This window comes from Triturus cristatus, chromosome 11, assembly GCF_964204655.1.
Source record: "Triturus cristatus chromosome 11, aTriCri1.1, whole genome shotgun sequence".
NCBI classification, from domain to species: domain Eukaryota; kingdom Metazoa; phylum Chordata; class Amphibia; order Caudata; family Salamandridae; genus Triturus; species Triturus cristatus.
Genome location: NC_140594.1, coordinates 333,359,927 through 333,382,617, shown reverse-complemented (window position 1 = coordinate 333,382,617; position 22,691 = coordinate 333,359,927).

Below are 22,691 nucleotides of genomic sequence, written 5' to 3'. Positions count from 1 at the left end.
TCGCGACATAACAATGCAGTCGTTGTAACGAATGCGTTGTAAAAGCACGCGATGTAATAGCATGCGTTGGGGCATGCTATATCCCTTTCATATACTCACAGATGCTGAATAACCCTTGGGAATGCTAACACTGCTAGTTTTTTAGTGGTGGTGGTTAGGGAAAGAAAAAACGGCTTCTGTGATGGGATATATATTTACTTTTTTTATGGTTATGTTTTAAGTGTTTTTAGCGTGATGTTTTTCGTTCACTAAACCATGTTTTTAATGAAATTTGTATCTCATTGATCTCTTCACACTGCAACAGGAATATTTTTTTTTAAATGGTTTATCTAATGTTGTACATATTTGTCTATTAATACAGTTATGAAGTGACAGTTTTTAATATGATATTTTTCGGGCTCAAGATCAAGTCATAAATGAAATCTGTTCCTGTTTGATCTTTTTATAGTGTTATGGTGGAAATGAGTCTATCTTGATGTTTATGTTGCAGAAGATCATGTCCTAAAAGTATTGTGTATATGTTTTGAATGTTTTTATCAGATTTTTTGTAGTGTAATTTTATGGTTCTAATTAACCGAATAAAGGGATTTTAACTGACTGATATCTGGAGCATATGTGTACACTTCATCACACCAAACCATTTGGCAGACTGTATCTAATGTGAAGTGCTTGTTTGTCTATTGTTATCTGTGCAAACTGTTAACAAAGTGAATGGCCTGCAAAACCCGTTGAAAAGCCCATGAAAAGCAATAACCTGCAACTCACAAATTTTTTGCTTCTCCACTCATTACCTCGAAGCACGCAATATAACATAGATTGTAATTGGATGCTAAAAGATTGGTACATGATTTTTCATTTGAATATTGATGTGTTAGAGGCGAGTATACCATGTGTTACAGGGAAATCTTCAATTCACATATTTCTAGTCGGTGGTGTAAAGTAAAATGATGGGGTCCCCTGCAGAATGTGAAGAGTAGGCCATGAGTCTCCTGTATCTCACAGACATTCATTGGCCTTGGCCAGAGTAGAGTGCATCTAAATAGTTTGGTGGCTCCTTAAGAGTTGTGCCCCGCCCACCGGCCCCACCTCTGCTGCAGCTGCAGCTGCAGAGGCAAGTGTTACCCCCTGACACCGCTTGCCCATAGGACAAACTATAATTATTCACTGCTCGGTCATTTGGTTTAACCAATTAACAATCTTAGAGCATGTCATGTTGCTTGTGAGACATTTTGGTAGTTTACTGTGGGCTCAGATTCCTCCCATTGCTTACCATTGGTTGTCTTTATCTTCACTCTCACTTGCTTTCTTCTGGTTTATCAGCTTATACAGACGTCAATTCCCGTTCTTCTGTATGGCCCTTCCCTTGGGCATAGCCCAAGTGTTCTTCCACAGCTGATGTTTTTGGAGCTACTTTTTAAAATTTTTGCTAAAGCACTCCAAAAGACAATTACCCTACCTCTGTCTCTTACCCATGTGATTTTGTCCCCCACCCGAATACTCACCAGTGAGCTTGTGCCGCACAGTGTCAGCTCACCACTGCCTTTAGAATTTCTATAGAATAAAATATTTTAAAGCATACCACCTCAAAATTCCCACATGTCTCTGGTCTGTGAGAATGAGACACCAATTTCCCACTCTGTCTTTGCTACGTGAGAATGAGATGCTTGGGATCCCTTTGCATGTCTCTCCTCCGACATAATGTGGCCTCAGGTTCTCCGTTTAGGCCTCTGCCTGTGAGAAAAGTACCGTGGCTACTTGTCCCTGCTTTGTGAGGCTACGGCAATCTGCTTCAGAGGTAGTATGTCTCTGCTCTGTGACAAATGATTTCTCAATACATTTTATAAAAGCGATTTATATATTCTTAAGTCTATTTCATTTAATGGGGGTACTCTAGGTTGAAACCGACTGCCTCTTCATTTTCCTAAGTCATTTGTGCCCCTATTAAGTCTCATGTAAAAAGACACACCATATTATTGATCTTTTCAAATGTAATTCAGTGGTGTTGGTGTGAAAAGTTTATCATCAGTCATATTGATAGTTTTTGCTTTTTCTATGGTTGAAGTTTGCGGGTTTATTTTTGACTGATCCTATTTTTCTTTCTTTGAGATAGTAAGATACTTTTCTATTTAGTCACAACAAGCAAACTTGAAAATTGATCCTGAATACTTCTCTCCAAGTTTACTTGTAGATTTTTTTCTATGCACAATGGTATTATACAGGAACATAACAGTGGCTGTTTTCTGAAAACTTAGTCTAATGCAAAGTAATTTTGTTGTTGTTAAATAAGGATATGTCACTTTGGGCCTCATGTAGGTAGCATACCAGTTACCACTTCTAAAATACCGAACGTTACCGAATCGGTATTTTAGAAGTGGTAACTCGTATGTAGGTAATGAGTCGGTATTTTTTACCGATTCGTTACAATTCGGTAATTACCGAATCGGTATTTACCGATTCGGTAATGAGGCATACCTTCCCATTGATGGGAAGGTATGCCTCATTACCGAATCGGTAAATACCGATTCGGTAATGGTGGAGAAAATGCAAGGGTGGCAGGGTGTCACATTGACACCCTGTTGCACCCCTGATTCGGCCATGTGTGCACATGTGGCACACATACATGCCCTAAGGGCATGTATGTATGCCACATTGCACACTGCTACGCGCTTCAAAATGCATACACACATACATTAACTATTTACCACCAACTATAAGTTGGTGGTAAATACCGACTCCTAAACACACCCACACACTCCCCCTACATATCATTTCTGGAATCGGAATTTACCGATTCGGTAAAATTACCGAATCGGTAAAATTACCACATCGGTAACGTTACCAATTCGGTAATTTTACCGATTCGGTAGTTTTACCGAATCGGTAAATTCTGATTCCAGAAATTGACCCCCTACATACCAATAGCCAAAATACCGGTCGGTAACGGTATAATTACCGAAAATCGGCCGTTACCGACCGGTATTTGGCTACCTACATGAGGCCCTTTATAGTTTATATTTAAAAAACTTTGTAACCCTCTGCCCCCTCCCGGTTGGGTGTGGGGCTGGGGCCCGCAGTTCAGGCTCAGGAAAACCAGGCACTTTAAACTGCAACAGCACTTTAGAGAATACTATGGGTTTTGGGGAACATATTTGACCCCTATCCTAAATATTTGCACTTTTACATGAAATGTAGATTGTTTTATAGCTAGGTAGCAGAAGTCACTCTATAAATTATGTATAAAAGGTTTCTTTCCCATGTCATTGGGGGTTTTCGTGGTGCATTTTATTACAAAGATTAGAATGTGGTGTTTATGGGTTTATATTTATTTTTATTTTTCGGGACTGGAAGTCTAAATGATTTGCCGTGGTCTTAATATAAAATTAATTTCTTTTTCTCTGATGTATAGTAACTATCTGAATTGATGCGACTACATGTATTTTAAGATACTCAAACTTCATGCACAGCATGGCAATAATTAAAAAATAAAAATAAATCAAAAGATATGTGTGACATTCATTGCAGGAAAGCTCAAATGGCAAACCAAAAAACATCAACTCGTTCTAGAAGATTTCCGTAGAATTTTGTGAGTATTGAAAAAAAAAACTCTGGGCCCGATTCACAGAACTAACTTAAGACAAAATCCTAAACTTACTACCATTTTCGTATTCACAGAAGGCACTTACTCATTTTGGTATTCACAGAAGACACTTACTCACTTCGGTATTCACAGAAGTTAGGAGTCCTAACTTTAGGACTCCTAAATGCCTTCTGTGAATACCGAAAGTCTTAAAGTAAGGATTTTTCTCAGTTTAGGATTAGTAAAGTTAGGACTCCTAACTTTAGGACTCCTAAATGCCTTCTGTGAATACCGAAAGTCTTAAAGTTAGGATTTTTCTCAGTTTAGGAGTCCTAAAGTTAGGACTCCTAACTTTACTACTACTAAATTGAGAAAAATCCTAATTTTAAGACTTTCAGGATTCACAGAAGGCATTTAGGAGTCCTAAAGTAAGGAGTCCTAACTTTACTACTACTAAACTGAGAAAAATCCTAATTTTAAGACTTTCGGTATTCACAGAAGGCATTTAGGAGTCCTAAAGTTAGGACTCCCAACTTCTGTGAATACCGAAATGAGTAAGTGCCTTCTGTGAATACCAAAATGAGTAAGTGCCTTCTGTGAATACCAAAATGGTAGTAAGTTTAGGATTTTGTCTTAAGTTAGTTCTGTGAATCGGGCCCTGAATAACGGTGCATACATATGGACGCGCTATTTTGATAACGAGTTTTGCATTATTTAAATGGATTTAATTAATGAATCCCTTCCTTTTTCTGGATTTAATTCATGAATCCCTTCCTTTCTCTTCCACCACATTCAAGAGGAATGAATAAGTTTCCTATTTCAATCAACAAGGATGGTGACACGCAGGGAAAGCAGAATTGATCTGCATAAGTAGGTCGCAATTTCAGGAAATTAAACTATACGAAACCTATTGTTGAATTAAAAAATAAATTCAAAGTCTTATGCACGGCCCATTAGGGCTACTAGAGCAGAGGACAAGACTTGATCTTTTGCTAGACTCCCATTAGAAAGTTTAATCAGACACCTCGAACCTGATACAGCAAAGCAGATTTAATTGGTTGATACCTGGAGGGAGAAGCGTCAGTGTTAAAGGACGGACACTCTCGAATAATCTGAGCCCTCTCCTCAGGGTTGAACCCAATCACCTGTACTTAGGAAAATTACTGAAAATAAAAGTTTTAAGATTAGCTTTTGACTAAGGAAAATTCTCCTGTGAAGCGCAAAGAAAATTATTTTGAGGTCAGTGGGTCGGCTGTCATGCAATGGGCACTGCCCCCTTTGACTCCAAGTTAGCTAAGTCACCATATTTAGACTTCACTACTGCCCAGGCAGAGACTTTTTTTCTGAAACAGAGTGAGATCTTTTGATCAAAATGTATCACTGGACGAAGCTCCATGCCATATCAGGCTGGTTGGCAATTTTATGGTTCACATAAAATATCAACCAGGGAGTTTGTTTTTGCAAAACAAAAAGAAACAGTGTCCTTCACAAGCTGGAGGTTCCCACAGTGTCTTTTTCCAGTTTGCAAAAGCCATGCTTTTCGTGACAGGTAAATACAGGAAAAATCAGTGTTGCTGATTAAATTAAATCAGGCCTTCCTTTACAAGTCCAGAAGTCCTGTTGGAGGTGGAAGCTGAATAACATCCGTGTCTGGCCTGGACTAAGAGCACCAACTAGCATTTTCCAGGTTTCCATCCTGCCAAAGCTGAAAATCAAATAGCCCATTTCTATGCCTAGCAGGAAGTACTGATCACAAAGCAGATCATGGCAGCCAGTCCACTACACCCTTAAGCAGTGGAAAGTGCAGCTATTCAAAAATCACAAGGCGCCGTTCTCCACAAGACTAACCTTTAAATTACTCCAGACAAATGTCTAGCAACAAAATTCCTCTCACAACCACCTATGACATATGACTCACATCAACCTCTATCGGGCAGCAGTGCAAACTATCAGTGCTCTACAGGTTCCTCTTCCAACATTCATCCAGTGTCTTTCACCACCTGGACACCCAGAAACAATGGTGGACAAGGACAATGGTATTGCCTATTGCATGGTGGGCTAAAATCCATGATCCTCTGATTCAGGACCCTGCTACCCTCCTCACACTGAGAGAGAAAACCAATAAAACCTCTTCCGCATAATACTTACTAGCACATACATACCATAACGCTGCAACTCATGGTAATCAGTGTTCATTCTTCAATTATCCATGCACCTGCTATTACTGACATCATCATGCTAGACACAATCCTCATCATGGAGTATGGCAAATATACACTTTAACACACATGGTAAGCATCCTTACTGTTACAGGTTACATCATCAAGCGCTTTGAAATCATGCACAAGACAAGAGGATGACTGGCCATCATTCAAATGTCTGCCTTCCCCGGCAAATAAAGTAAACCATTAACATTCAAGCTACTCACCTGCCTCTCCCGACTGTGAGCATTAAGATGAATTTCCTTCAATCTGATAGAAAGAGTCCATTGAATGAAAAATAGGACTTTACCAAAACAATCTCCATTGCTTCCAGCCCAGCTGATTTTTCCTGGAAAATTGAACTGCCCATGTTGCTCAAGTACGAAGACAATGACCAGAATGTCTGACTTATGAAGAACACCCACAACTAGCTTTTACAACACATTTCTTAAATCAGATCATTAAGTCTGGCCTCGCTCCTTGCATTTCAGTGAATCAATTAAATTAGATTTCAGCATGCAGCTGTGTTAGACTTGTCATCATTAGGGTGGTTTCCCCCATGACTTTTGCATGCTAACCTCATTCATTTTGTTGACCTTAGGACTTTGAGCACTTTCCCACTGCTGACAAATGCTAAAGTGCATGTGCTTTTCCCCTAAAACATGGTAACATTGGTGTATACACAAATGACACATTTAATTTAATTGTAATTTCCTTGTAACCGTGTACCCAAACACTCATATTGGTTTTTCAATACTATGACCCTGTTACCAGGCAGGTCGCTCCCCTCGCCGCATAGCACCACCTGTGTGACACTGCCCATAGCCCGCTGCTGCCGCTCGTGTAAGTTTGTGCCTTGTATAACCTTCTGTTTTTCTGCTTTTCCCTGTTGTTTTTATTGTATCTTTTCCCCTGTTGCATTTTATTGTATCTTTGTTCCTGCTGTATTTTACTGTATCTGTTGTATTGTACTGTATCTCGCTTATTCTGCTGTGACTGTTTATTCCCCGTTTTGTGCCCTTCTTGCCTTCTGTACCCCCTGCCCGCTTCCCCCTTCACTCTTCCCACTGCTGCGTCCCCTGCGGCCCGCCCCCCTGCTCTCCCATTCGCCACCCTGCTCCTGCCTCCCAGCTGCTCCTACCTCCCACCTCCCCTCATATGGTGGCCGCTGCACGGTGAAGAGAGCGACCCTTAACCCTGTTACCAGGCAGATCGCTCCCCTCGCCGCACAGCACCACCTGTGTGACGGTGCCCTGAGCCCTCTGCTGCCGCTCGTGTTAGTTCGTGCCTTGTATAGCCTTCTTGGTTTTCTGCTTTTCCCTGTTGCTTTTATTGTATCTTTTCCCCTGTTGCATTTTATCGTATCTTTGTCCCTGCTGTATTTTACTGTATCTGTTGTATTGTACTGTATCTCGCTTATTCCGCTGTGACTGTTTTTTCCCAGTTTTGTGCCCTTCTTGCCTTCTGTACCCCCGCCTGCTTCCCTCTTTGCTCCTCCCGCCGCTGTGTCCCCTGCGTCCCGGCCCCCTGCTCTCCCATTCGCCGCCCCACTCCCGCATTCCAGCTGCTCCTCCCTCCCACCTCCCCTCATATGGAGGCTGTTGCATGGCTGGCACGCAGCGCGGCCGGCGCGAAGTGGGCGCGCTGCTGGCGCGCCTTAGCAAGCCCGTCTGCGCCCGTCTGCGCCCGTCCGTGCCTGTACAGCGCCCAGCGCCAGAACAACTTGCCCCCGCAAACGCCACAACACCCAACGCCGCTACGATGCCAGCACACTCCACGCACTCAACATCGGACGATCACACACCTGCTTCCTGGTCGCCACGAAACGCACGCAAGGACCCTTCAACTGCCAGAACTGCAGCTTCACCAGCATCCGATCCGCAAATCCACCCACCTTTAAAGATCCTAACCACCTCAGATGCGTACTTCTCAACACCCGCTCCGCCCGCAAATACGTAGTTGAACTATGGGACCTACTCGACTCAACCTCCCCAGACGTCGGCTTCCAGACGGAGACCTGGCTGAACGTCTCCTTGGCACCCAACATCGCCATAGCCATCCCGGAAGGCTACAAGATCACCCGCAGAGACCGCAGCAACGGAGTAGGAGGAGGAATCGCCATCGTCCACAGGAACACTCTCAGAGTCTCGACCAACACCGACGACACCCTCAGCACCGCCGAACACCTGCACTTCCAGAACCACACCGACCCCAACACCACCCTCAGAGGAACCCTCGTCTACAGACCCCCCTGGACCCCGACCACAGTTCAGCAACTCCATCGCCAACTTCATCAGTACACACGCCCTCGCCTCCTCAGACTACACAGACTACATCCTCCTCGGGGACCTGAACTTCCACCTCGAGAACAACAACAACCACAGCTCCACCACTCTGATCGACAACCTCGCCAACCTCGGACTCCGACAGCTCATCACAATGCCCACCCACTCCGCTGGTCACACGCTGGACCCCATCTTCTCCGCAAGCTCTCACATCTCCTTCAACCACACCACCGAACTCTACTGGACCGACCATCACTGCATTCACTTCACCTTCCAGAAACCTACCACGCACCACCACACCCAACAGATCCCCCGCTGCTGCTGGAGCAAAGTCACCGAAGACCAGCTAACCCCCAACCTCACCCAGAGCCCACCCGCCGACCCCACCTACCCAGACACAGCCGTCTGCAACCTCAGACAATGGATCGACAACTGTGCCAACACCATCGCCCCGCTCAAGAAACCGTCCATCAGACACACCAGCAAGAAAGCCAGCTGGTTCACTGAAGATCTCCAGGCCTCCAAGCAATCCTGCCGCAAGCTAGAAAAGAAATGGCTCCGTGATCAGACACCAGACAGCTTCGCAGCCCACAAGAATGCCACCCGCAGGCACCACCACCTCATCAAATCCTCCAAGAGGGCCTCCTTCGAAGACTGCCCAGACAACAACGCACACAACACCAAAGAGCTCTTCAACATCGTGAAGGAACTCTCCAACCCCAGCTCCAACACCAACGACATCCCACCGTCGCAAGACCTGTGCGACTCCCTCGCCACCTTCTTCCATCGCAAGATCGCTGACATCCACGACAACTTCAACATCATGACCGCCCCGACAACCAACTAGACCCTCATCCCCACGGCCACCATCAGCACTGACCCCCTGCTCACCTGGACCAATATTAACGACGACGACACCATCAAAGTCATGAACACCATCCACTCCGGCTCTCCGTCAGACCCATGCCCACACCACATCTTCAACAAAGCCAGCACCTCCATCGCACCCCATCTCCGGAAAGCCATCAACATCTCCTTCGAGACAGCGACCTTCCCCGAGAGCTGGAAGCATGCCAAGATCAACGCCTTACTCAAGAAACCCAAGGCAGACCCCAAGGACCTCAAGAACTTCCGGCCCATCTCCATGCTCCTGTTTCTGGTGAAAGTCATCGAGAAGACCGTCAACAGACAACTGACTCGAGGAGAACAGCATCCTGGACCCATCCAAGTCCGGGTTCCGCAGCAATCACAGCACCAAAACTGCCCTCATCGCCACCACCGATGACATCAGGGCCCTGATGGACAACAGAGAAACCGCGGCCCTCATCCTCCTGCACCTGTCAGCCGCTTTCTACACCGTCTGCCAATGCACATGCCTCCACGATGCTGGGATCCAAGACAAGGCTCTGGACTGGACGACCTCCTTCCTCTCCGGCAGAACCCAGAGCGTCTGCCTCCCGCTTTCTACTCCGAAGCCACCGAGATCATCTGCGGTGTACCCCAGGGCTCATCTCTCAGCCCAACTCTGTTCAACATCTACATGGCACCGCTCGCCCACGTCGCCCGACTGGATGACCTCAACATCATCTCCTACACTGACGACACCCGGCTGATCCTCTCCCTCACCAAGGACCCCCTCACAGCCAAAACCAACCTCCACAAAGGAATGAAAGCCGTCGCTGAGTGGATGAAGAACAGCCGACTGAAGCTAAACTCGGACAAGATGGAAGTCCTCATCCTCGGCTCCACCCCCTCGGCCTGGGACGACTCCTGGTCGCCGACTGTACTGGGAACAGCTCCAACACCCACCAACCACACGCGCAACCTAGTGTTCATCCTCGACTCTACTCTCTCCATGACAAAGCAGGTCAACGCCATCTCATCCTCCTGCTTCAACACCCTCCGCATGCTCCACAAGATCTACAAGTGGATCCCCACTGAAACAAGAAGAACAGTCACCCAGGCCCTCGTCAACAGCAGGTTGGACATCGGAAACGCCCTCTACGCAATAGCCTCGGCCAAACAACTGAAACAACTCCAGCGCATTCAAAACGCCTCTGCTCGCTTGATCCTCGACATCCCTCGCCGCAGCCACTCCACACCCCACCTGAGAGGCCTGCACTGGCTCCCCGTTAACAAGAAGATCACCTTCAAGCTCCTCACCCACGGACACAAGGCACTACATGACACCGGACCAGCATACCTCAACAGACGACTCAGTTTCTACACCCCCAACAGCCAGCTCTGCTCCGCCGACCTCGCCACAGTCCCCCGCATCTGAAGAGCGACCTCCGGCGGCAGATCGATCTCCCACCTCGCCGCAAAAACCTTGAACACCCTACCCATCCTCCTACGGCAGACCCAGGACCTACTAACCTTCAGAAGACTCCTCAAGACCTGGCTTTTCGAATGGTAGCAGCACCCACCCCAGCGCCTTGAGACCCTCATGGGTAAGTAGTGCGCTTTACAAATGTCCGGATTTATTGATTGATTGATTGATTGATGAGGCCTACTTCTCTCATAGGTTAACTTTTGGAAATCCTTAATATACTTTTAATCTGCAATTCCGGTTTAGAAGGGAGATGCTGCATAATGTTTTATATCTTTGGAATGGTATTGATAAATCCTCTTTACTGATACAGTTGTATTTAACATTACTGTTTTAGAAATGCCACTTTTAGAAAGTGATGTTGCAGGGATTCTGCTTTTGCACAGAACTATGCGCAGGAGACCAGGACCTCAGAGAATTGTGGTGTACCAGAAAACTCCCCTCAGAACCCAGAACCCCTTATCCGACTAGCTTAGTATCCCATTCGTTAACCTAGATCTAGCTAGGTGGTCCCAATGTATAGACAAACCAGAACAAGCGACTTAGATATTTCTCAGGAGTGGTGGGAATCTGAAATACCTGTTCGTACTTATTTATTAGTCCACAACGGAATAATACAGACACGTTAAAGTTTAAAGAGTTTATTTTATAAACCTCGCGTCCTAAGATGCAGTACTTTGGCTAACACTAGCAGACTAACAATACAGATCAGAATCATGAGCATTATTACAATACCATATAGAATGAAAGGAGCAATCATACTATTAATGACAGTGGTATACGGCCACACTCCTTTCACTATAATCTAATACATTATTATTATTAGACTATTAGAAGGTCTCTTAGGCTAACAGGGGGGACCCCATACCGTATAGATCAGCTTAGTCGAATCACATCAAAGGATCAGCTCTCACAGCATGCATCAGCTCTTCTTGTTCGAATGAATGTAAAACCAAACTGTTCTGCAATATTAAAGACGCTTGTCCTTCAAACATTGGCAGCTGTATGCATGATATGTCTAACAAGTTTCTACGATCAATCTAAACACAACACTCTGTACCTTCTAGTGACCCAGACGCATTCTTTGCATGATGTACAGACCAAGGGCACATTTCACGGTTAAGAATGTATAACAACCGTTTGTTATTCTGTATTGCAAAGTCGAGACAGCATTTTACAAAATGAATAACAGAAACAACAGTGTCGTGTGCAGCGCAGCAAAAACAACAAGCTAGCTTGTTAACTATGATCTCGGTTATGCTAACTTAGTGTTGTAAATAGGGCGTGGCTTAATCCATCTCACACCCCCCCATGATCGGAGCACTAACCAATAGGGATACATTTATCAAGAACGCAGAGTTCAAGTGATTTAGAACGGACTCAAGGGCATATAAGATAAGTGTAAAGTCCGAGAATAAAAAAATGTTCGTTTAAAAAATGAAAAAATGATATGATAAAAGGTAAGCAAAATTTTCGTAGAAATTTAACAACTCCGGATGCAAGCTGCATTGACAATGTCAATCAGTCAATCCATGAAGGTATATGCACCGTAAGTTGCGACTGCTTCCAAGAGGAAATCATTGGAGCGTCCCGCAAAAGTATCAGCCATCCAGTTGAGCAAGTGAAAGGAACATACATGTTTGTCAATTATCGGAGCATCCAGCACCATGATAGGACAACTGTCAGTCTCCTCAATATAACTCCTTTCAAGGAAATCAATAGCTGCCTCTCCGATATCCCAGTTTCCACGGACTCCGTGTGCCGCACCCAAAGCCATAAACGCGACACCAGAACAGTCGAATTCATGAGCCACTAAGGGACACATTAGTTCATCAAAATCCGGGTCAGGCGACGCCAAGTTTGACAGGCACAAGTCCAGAGCCCATTGGAAGGGACAATCTAGGCAATGAAAAACAGGTTGCACACACGTAAAAAGGGAAACCGGAAAGACAATCCATACTTGATGCTTAATATCGCCAGTGGTAAGGTGCCGTAGAAATCAAGCATCCGGCTACGAAGATGGAGCAAGCGCAACATTCTGTCTTGCAGCTCCCGGTGTGCAGCCATAGCGAAGAGCGCAAATCAACAAAAGGATCCCAGCCACCAAAGCGAGGAGCACGGGGAACCCTCCGAAGACACTCGAAAAAATAGAATGTAAAAATGCGGGGATCACACCAAAAACAGTCTGGAAAGATGTCACGAGGCCGGAGCCCACAATTAAAAAAAAATGAACAAGGCCAGTGGTAGACGAAGCATTAAAGATAGTTTGAATCAAAGTTCCAAAATGGAGGGGGAGGTCAGTATTTAAAAGCGCTTCTACCTCAGTGCGTGTGTTTGCAACATTAAGAAGAAATGTTTCACGGGATGAAGTTAACACAAAAGAGACAAAAGAGCCCTTATTCTGCTCATCCTATTGAACTCTGCGTTCAAGGTTGGAATCGCTGGCCAGATGGATATATCGAGTCGGCCTTGCGTGGGTGGGAAAAGGACGTTATTACAGCAAACTACTTTTTGTGAAACAGTCACTATGTAAGGAATACCCACTAGCATCCCACAGCAAGCTTCACTATTTAAAAGCAAATAACTACCGTTGGCAAGCAGCGTAAATGAAGACGTTATAACTGGCATTGGAATCCCCTTTAGGACACAAGCTAAATTAGGAGCGTGTATATTGCAAGCGCCATGTAATTGTATATGTCTGCAAACCACAGAGTGATCAGGAGCGGAACTGCATTCTTCACCTTTTAAGTAAACTTCCTTGCCATCCCTCACGCATCTGTAAGTGAACGGAAGTGACCAAACTTCATGCAGAAACGCATCACCAAGTTGTTCGTATCTGCCAATAGCATAATGTTTCATGCACGAACTAAACTTGAACAAACTGAACGGTAAAGTTACTAATCCGTGTACTAACCACACGGCTGAATTTAACTCAGCTACAGAAAAAGGTAAAGGTTCTAATTTTTCAATGTGCAGCAAAGCATAAGTAGCATCTTTCATTGACATGAACTGCTGTTTGTCAGTCAAATTAAACGGAAGGAACAACGATGAAATATTCATGTAATCCCAAGGGACTTTCCCTGCCTTTAACGTTTGCAATGTCCATGCAAACTGCATAATTGAACGCAATTGATTTTGACCATGATACAACACAGATACATCATCTTGCACAATGTCTATGACAGAAGAAACGATATTATCTAATGTATAAATTTTTGAAGACAACGTGTTAATACTATTATCTATCACAGCCAATACTTTTTCCATATTGGCCTAGTCAATAGCACGTAGTCTAGAAGCAGCCTCAATTTGCGATAACTTCCAAACTTCATTGTAAATAGCATAAGCCCATCGTTTAGACCTACCATTAACAGGACCCTTAATGAAATCATTCAAATCTATTTTTTCATTTAAACGTGACAAATGAAGTTTAACTGAAGTTAATGTGGAATGTTGCAGCCATGACTGACATAACTTACCTACAGAGTAGGTAGTCACCGTGTGTGAAGATGTGAAACGAGGGTCAACCCTAAGTTGTGTATACCCCGGGGTCAAATCTAGAAATCGACGTTGACAGGAATCTGAGCTTGTTTGCCATACCAGCCAACCCTCAGGATTCAATGTAGAAATATTGAAGGTGTCATTGGAAACAAGCGACTGAAACCCAGTAAGGGACAGATCTGAGTGATTTTCCCAACCAGGATAATCACCCAGATCAGGGATCGAGGGGGAAATTAATTTTTTAGATATAGCCAATCCAAAACAGGTTGTCTGAAAAATTGATGAATTTAAAAATAAAATATGGTTAGGGATAAGACAGGCACGATGCAAAGCTTCTGTTCCTTGTACCTGCCACGGTTTAGTTCCCCAAACCGATTTAAGATCGATAGTAGCTTTCCATACGTCATAACCTCCAATAGCCAATTCCTCCATAAAGGCTTTGGAATATAATAATTTTGTGTGTGTCAGTCTGACTTTAGAAGAGGGTTCTTCCGTTACCTTAAAGTAAAAAGATTCAGGGGTTGACACACTAAAATCCGAAAAGTATGTGAATTTTTTCAATAAAGTGGCAGAGCTGCCAGGCATAGGGACAGGACAATGTTCCCATTGTGTGAAATTAACAAAATTTCTGAAAGTATTTGCTCTGTGTAGGAAATGTGTGCCACAATGTTGAAAACAAAACTGCTCCTCATAGTTTGCAGTATTTAAATACAGATCCTCAGCATCAAATGCAGCATAATATTTTAAATCAGAAAACAGCGCTTCTATTGCTTGTACATCCCAATCATCTGAGCGGATGTTTTGTTTAACTACATCACCCATAGAAACACGAAAAACAGTTGGCACATTAATAACTTCGGTGGGACCATGAATTTGAAAGTTCACTGCATCCCAAGCAATCCCATCACGTACAGGCCAGGCGGTGATGTTCACAAACGTCTGGTCTCTTTTCATGATGTGTGATGAGGAATGGGGGGCCAAAGTTCCATCAATTAATTGAATTGTAGAACGCTCACTCAGGTAATGTCCATTGATAAGTCTAAAAAACACTACCACAAAGCCAATTGTCATGAATAAAAAAATACAAATCAGCACCAACCAGATGTAAGTCCAAGGTGCAACCAAAAAATGTCTCTTGAACCAGGCAAAAAATATAGAGATTTTGGAAGGGACAGTGGAAGTCAATGATTCAGTTTCAAAGGAAGACTGGGACTGGGCAAGTGTTGTTGTATTTAAAAGGGGCAAAGCAACTTCTGTAGGATAAGCATACTCAGGATCAGCGGGCAAACCACCAGCAGTAGGTGGCGGATCATTAACTGTGATCATCTCAATGGATACTTCAGGCACGATGACAGAGGGTGGCACCACAACAGAGTTTCTCAGCATTGAAGGGCAGGAAACCGAAGGTGTCATACTATGGAGAATCGGCCACCCTGTGTAGCTTGACATTTTCAATTGAAATGTACCTTTTTTCTTTGCGACCAGGAAGTGGTGGTAAAACAACTGTACGTGTACCCAAGACTCCAAGCACTGGGACTGGTGCACGATAAGAGGGGCCAAACTCCTTCTTGTTCTCCACCTTCTCACGGACCAGATCACCAACTCGAGGCAGCCAGCCGACCACCGGAATCAGGAGCGCTTCTTCTGATGCAGAGGGCACGTGTTCTTTTGCCAGAGTGTCTCTTGCTTCTTGTAGATTCTGCAATACAGCACAGTGGTCATCGAGGTCAAAAGGGGCGGCAGCCGCCGCCATGTCTAGACCATCAAGGTCCGGAACGAACATTCTCACTCCAAAGAGCATCATGTAAGGGGTCCTCCCACCCAGAGACCTTCTAGGGAGATTATTAAGTGCACGTTGGACGTCATACAAGTGGGCAAGCCAGTTCCGGCCTGTACCTAACACCTTGGCTGTCAACGATTGCTTTAGGTCACGGTTCATCCGTTCCACAACACTATTGCCCTCAGGCCGGTATGGAGACGAACATTTTACTTGGACCCCCAAACTTCTCATAGCCTCTTTGTAAGCCTTAGAGGCGAACGCCGGGCCCTGATCAGAGTGAAGGGTACCACACGCAAAACTCCCTATAAAGACACGCAATGCTTTGATGACAGTCCTGGCATCAGCACTCCTTTGTGGCCACACCCACAGAAAACGTGTGCACGAATCCACTGCAACCAAGATGTACTTGTACGCAGTATCAGAGGTAAAAGGACCGCAGTGATCTAAATAAACACACGCTAGTGGTTGATTAGATATATGCAGCTGCGTTGGAGGTGGACGCGCAACAGAAGAAGGTTTGATCTGCTGGCAAATGTCACAATTAAGTACATAAGCCCGCGCTTGTTTATACAAACCGTACCACCAATAGCGTTGCTGCAAAAGAGAGACAGTTGCTGACACTCCAGCATGCGCAGACGCAACACCTTCGTGGGCAGCTGTTATCAGATTTGGTCTGCAGTCCGCGTTGGGAATCAATCTATCACCAACGTCGTTAATCCGCACTAACGGAACGTTATCAGGACTTAAGTGATAATGGTATCGAGAAGGGAAACCTCTAGGGAAGTTTTTCCCTGTCTCTGATGCCGCAATAGCTGCTAAGATGTCTGCATCTATCTTTGATTTTGATCTTGTAACTGCTGCTACTAAATAAGTTGCCACTGCTGTTTTAGCTGCCTCGTCAGCCAAACTGTTACCGACAGCATGGACACCAACTCGTTGGTGACCAAGAGTGTGAATTACATCCACAAGTGGCAAACTTCCTTTGAGTTCTGACACTCGAGCCCAAATTGTCTTATGCTTTACTGAGCAACCTTTGTAGTCACGAATACCATTCATAATCCAAAAAAGTATATTGTCGTTGTAAGATTGAACACAGTAGTAAGAGTCACTCACTATAAGAGTAGTGACTCTGTGATCAGCAAACTCAAATGCAAGCACCAGAGCACGGAGCTCCGCCAGTTGCGCGGTACAATCACCCAATGACTGCGTATGCACCGCATCAGATTTGAACTCGCCATTCACGAAAGTACCGACTACAATTGCGCAAGCCGCTGAATAAGCGTGCCTTGATCCAGTTGCGGGTTGCGCCGACCCGTCAGTGTATATGACACAATGGTATTCCTCGATGGGGCGCAATGACTGTGGAGCTGGATGAACGAATTCATACTCCAAACTCTCTTGAGTCTGCAACGCAGCGTCAAAGATGTATTCGACGTCGGGCGAAGCTAAGGAGGTCGCCCATTGTATCCACCTCAGATGCAAAGTCTTAGAATTTGGTACATTAGCTTTAGTGACTGCTTCAAGAGTAGGAAATGGTGTTACCACCAGCATGCGCTTTCCTTGTGATAGCGCTCGTTCTTTCAGGATCGCCATCTGAACTGCTGTCAAAACTTTTTCAACAGTGGAAAATCGCAGCTCAGCCGAAGTGTACAGATGAGATTTGTAATCAATGGAAACTGTGTCACCCTCATTGAACGTTAAGTGCGTGAAACCTTCCGCGCCTGGAACAATTCTAATGACCAGGTTTGTATGGTTGTCACGAGTTTTTAGATATTTAGCTGTAAGAAGATCAGTTTGCAAAGTATACAATGCCAACGAGTGCTCTGGCAGCCAGCAAGATCTGGTATAAGTTGGTTGTATCAAGGCATAAAGTGTCTTGATACGCTGGGCATAATCAGGAATGTAGGATCGACCGAAATTCAGAAAACCCAGCAAGGATTGTAATTTTTTCAGTGTCGTAGGGATACGAAGGTTTGTGCATTTCTCAAGGACCTGCGGTGCCAAGCCTCGGCCTTCATTATTGAGTTCGTACCCCAAGAACAACACTGTAAATTCAGCAATGTGCGACTTCTTAAAGTTAAACTTGTAACCGAAGTCTGCAAACATAGTCACTATGTTATCCACACGAGCAAGGTGTGGAAGCAACTCGTCGTCTGTCAGATAGATATCGTCGACATACGAGTACGCTTCCGGGTCTACCATCTCTAAGAGAGAGACCACGCGAGCGGCAAAAACTCCAGGGCTGTTCTTATAGCCCATCGGGAGCCTCTTGAACAATTTTTGTTTACCACCCGAGGTAAATGCTGTCCACTCATAACTAAGAGGGGCCAGATTATGGCAATAAAAGCCATTGGATAAGTCGAGCGTAGTTTTGAAACGTTTTCTCACAAGACTATCTACGAGAGCCGAACTATGAGTATTCTGTACCGCACACGTCCGGCAATGTGAGTTTAAATGCCGGTAATCCAAAACTAGGCGGTACGATCCGTCAGGCTTCGTTACAGTGAATAAAGGATTATTCATGGGTGACACACATGTCTTAATTACTCCTTGATATTCCAATTGCTCAAGGATTGACGCGACGTGAGGTCTAGCCTCGCGACGCATGGGATATTGGGGTTGAGGCTGGGGATCGGATCACAATGGAATCTCATGATTGGGAGAACAGTTGTCCCAGCCAACCTGATTACGATATAACGCAGGCGCAAGCACCTGCGCCCACTCCCCGGCCAACCTAGTAGTCTCCTCCGTGGGCACTGCGTGCCCAAATGAAGGAAGTATAACTTCCTCTTCCCTAGGGGCGTCTAAAATGAAAGCCGGAGGCCAATCTTTCTCCACCAAAAGAATATCATATGTGGTGGTAAGATTATCCCAAAAAAACTGCTTTAATTTTGCGTTGTATGTCACCCTCAATATTAAGGACTATTTCAAATAATCTTTCTGGGGGGGCTACGCGAGTATCAGCAGTTTCGACTGTCACATAAATGTCTGTTGCTGTCGCCTCCAGAAATGGACGCAATGCTTCCCGCACTACTGTAACTTCCGCCGCGCTGTCTAGCAGCGTTAGTGCCCATGTCAGGTTCCGAAGCTGTGTCCTGACCATCTGAGGCATATCTCGCTGAGATAGCAGCAACTTTCTTTTTCTGAAACGGTGGACGCGGTCTGGCAGCGTCTTCCTGCTTGCCTTTACCGTCAGTCTGGCGGGGCTGGTCTCGACCTTGAGTGCCCCGTCCTCTTCCACGCTCTCCACCACCAGAGTGCGAAGTCGATGTTTCCTGTGAAGAACGAGGAGAGCGTTGTTCAGAAACCTGAAACCTATCAGGTGACTTAATACGAGTACGATCGCGCAAATCATAAGTGCGTTCACTATACGGCTGAACTGGTGAGGCAGGACGAGAAACCTGTTTCTGTTGCTGCTTCTCTTGTTTTTTTTGCTTGCCAACTTTGTTTAGGAAAGTTGGGCTTTTCGTCTTTTGTAGACGAACTCACCTTAGTTTGTTGTACTACATCTGGAATTTTGATGGTGGGTTTTACACCTAAGGCACTACGTCCAACCATCCTGTAGGCTTTCGCAATAATTTTTGCGAATTGCCGAGGCTTGTCTTCATCAGCCAGAAGCTCCAGCATATTGCCAACTTGGAACTGCATGGCATCTCCTTTGAGGTTGCCCATTACCATGGAACAAACCACATCGAAACTGTCGACAAGCCTCATTCCCAACTCAATAGCTGCCTCCGCACCATGACTTTCTTGAACTTTCTTGATGACGGAGGGTAGTACAGCCATAGACGGAGTGCCGTAGCACTTCGAATATGTCGCCGCAAAGATCTTGCCCCAATTGTCACAATCAACAAGCTCAGGGACCAGGTCCTTGGGCAAAGTAATGGTGAGTATCCTGTGTTTATCCACAGGTGTAGTGTTTGGAAACACGGCTTCTAATTGATCAAATTTTTCTGCAAGCCAGTAAGGAAATTCATCCTTACTGAGGGGGCGCTTGCCGACAACCGCGTTAACCATAACAGGGCTTATCACCACCGCGTGATGGTGATCCGCCCTGTGTCCAGCAACCGCAGGTGTTCCCACCTGAACTGTGCGTGACACATACTGCACTAAAGCCCTATGGACCGTAATCAGGGCAGTGTGTAGTGTTCGTAAATCACCCACTCCCACCGTCAGGTAGCGTGGCTGTGGAGTATATCCGGCCAGTACCGGCCATGTAGCTCCCGCAATTGATAACGGGCCCATTCTCGCCGGTACGGCCTCATGGGGGAGGGTGCCATTAAACCAAATTGTATGCTGCCAGGCAGTAATAGGAATTTCCAGAGTCCGATATGGGGCATAAGCCGCAGGTACAGCCGAGGCTGAATATTCGTGGAACAAATTATCGTCTGCATCCACCTCCGCAAAGGTCACCCATGAGTAAAACAACTCATACGGGTAGGTGGTATCAGCACTGACCACAAAAACTACGGACATCCCGTCATCAGGTACCCCATACGCCCTCAGATGAGCGTGCAGGGGAACCCTACTATGAGCGGGAATATTAACCGCCATAAGGACTCCTAAAAGAATAACAACGATTTACTCAGTAGCACTTGGGCTCAAAAATTATAACCTTTTTAATTTTCAAGCTTGATAGAACCTTTAGTCTAAACCTAGGTAGGTTAAACCGTCACCCAAGTTTTCCGGAAACGAGAGCGAGGGTTGTTGTGGACTAAAATCAGCACTACTAAAGCGTCTCAGACGTTAAGACCAAACGTTAGGTGCGCCATGTTGCAGGGATTCTGCTTTTGCACAGAACTATGTGCAGGAGACCAGGACCTCAGAGAATTGTGGTGTACCAGAAAACTCCCCTCAGAACCCAGAACCCCTTATCCGACTAGCTTAGTATCCCATTCGTTAACCTAGATCTAGCTAGGTGGTCCCAATGTATAGACAAACCAGAACAAGCGACTTAGATATTTCTCAGGAGTGGTGGGAATCTGAAATACCTGTTCGTACTTATTTATTAGTCCACAACGGAATAATACAGACACGGTAAAGTTTAAAGAGTTTATTTTATAAACCTCGCGTCCTAAGATGCAGTACTTTGGCTAACACTAGCAGACTAACAATACAGATCAGAATCATGAGCATTATTACAATACCATATAGAATGAAAGGAGCAATCATACTATTAATGACAGTGGTATACGGCCACACTCCTTTCACTATAATCTAATACATTATTATTATTAGACTATTAGAAGGTCTCTTAGGCTAACAGGGGGGACCCCATACCGTATAGATCAGCTTAGTCGAATCACATCAAAGGATCAGCTCTCACAGCATGCATCAGCTCTTCTTGTTCGAATGAATGTAAAACCAAACTGTTCTGCAATATTAAAGACGCTTGTCCTTCAAACATTGGCAGCTGTATGCATGATATGTCTAACAAGTGTCTACGATCAATCTAAACACAACACTCTGTACCTTCTAGTGACCCAGACGCGTTCTTTGCATGATGTACAGACCAAGGGCACATTTCACGGTTAAGAATGTATAACTACCGTTTGTTATTCTGTAAGGCAAAGTCGAGTCAGCATTTTACAAAATAAATAACACATAACAACAGTGTCGTGTGCAGCGCAGCAGAAACAACAAGCTAGCTTGTTAACTATGATCTCGGTTATGCTAACTTAGTGTTGTAAATAGGGCGTGGCTTAGTCCATCTCACAGTGAAAGACAAACAATTGACGGACAGAATGCAGAACAGATCAAAACATTCAGCCCCAGTCAAGAGATCTGGATTAAATCCATCATTCTTTTGCTCACCATGCCATCCCAGTTTGGACCTGGCCATATGCAAATCAGTCTTGACCCTGTGCTTCATGGGAATAGTCCAGCCCGAACTGCCAAGCTAGGTCCTCCCTGGACCAGATACAAGCATCCTAGGACATGTTTCAGGGTTTCACCCCTCATCAGCCAGGATAGCTTGATTCCAGTGGCACAGTGAGCCAGGACCCACGTCTGGAAATACCTGGGGCACTTAGGGCGAGAAAGCAAAAGACACCCAATTGATGGACGGAATGCAGAACAGATCAAAACATTCACCCCCAGTCCAAAAATCAGGGTTAAATCCATCATTCTTTTACTCACCATGCCACCCCAGTTTGGACCTGGCCATATGCAAATCAGTCTTGACCCTGTGCCTCATGAGAACAGTCCAGCTCGAACTGCCAAGCCAGGTCCTCCCGGGACAGGAAACAAGCATTCTAGGACCGGTTTCGGGGTTTCACTGCTCATCAGCCAAGATAGCTTCATTCCAGTGGCACAGTGAGCCCAGGACCCACGTCTGGGCATACCTGGCACACTTAGGGCGAGAAAGCAAAAGACAGACAATTGATGGACGGAATTCAGAACAGATTAAGACATTTAACCCCAGTCAAGAGATCTGGGTTAAATCCATCATTCTTTTGCTCACCATACCACCCAGTTTGGACCTGGCCATATGCAAATCAGTATTGACCCTGTGCCTCATAGTAACTGTCCAGCCCGAACTGCCAAGCCAGGTCCTCCCTGGACCGGAAACAAGCATCCTAGGACCGGTTTCGGGGTTTCCCCCCTCATCAGCCAGGATAGCTAGATTTCAGTGGCACAGTGAGCCCAGGATCCACATCTGGGCAGACCTGGTGCCGCACTTAGGGCGAGAACTCAAAAGACACACAATTGATGGACGGAATGCAGAACAGATCAAAACATTAACCCCCAGTCAAGAGATCTGGGTTAAATCCATCATTCTTTTGCTCACCATGCCACCCCAGTTTGGACCTGGCCATATGCAAATCAGTCTTGACCCTGTGCCTCATGGGAACAGTCCAGCCTGAACTGCCAAGCCAGGTACCCCTGGACCAGAAACAAGCATCCTAGGACCGGTTTCAGGGTTTCACCCCTCATCATCCAGGATCAAGACTGATTTGCATATGGCTGGGTCCAAACTGGCATGGTGAGCAAAGAAACGATGGATTTAGGCCCAGAT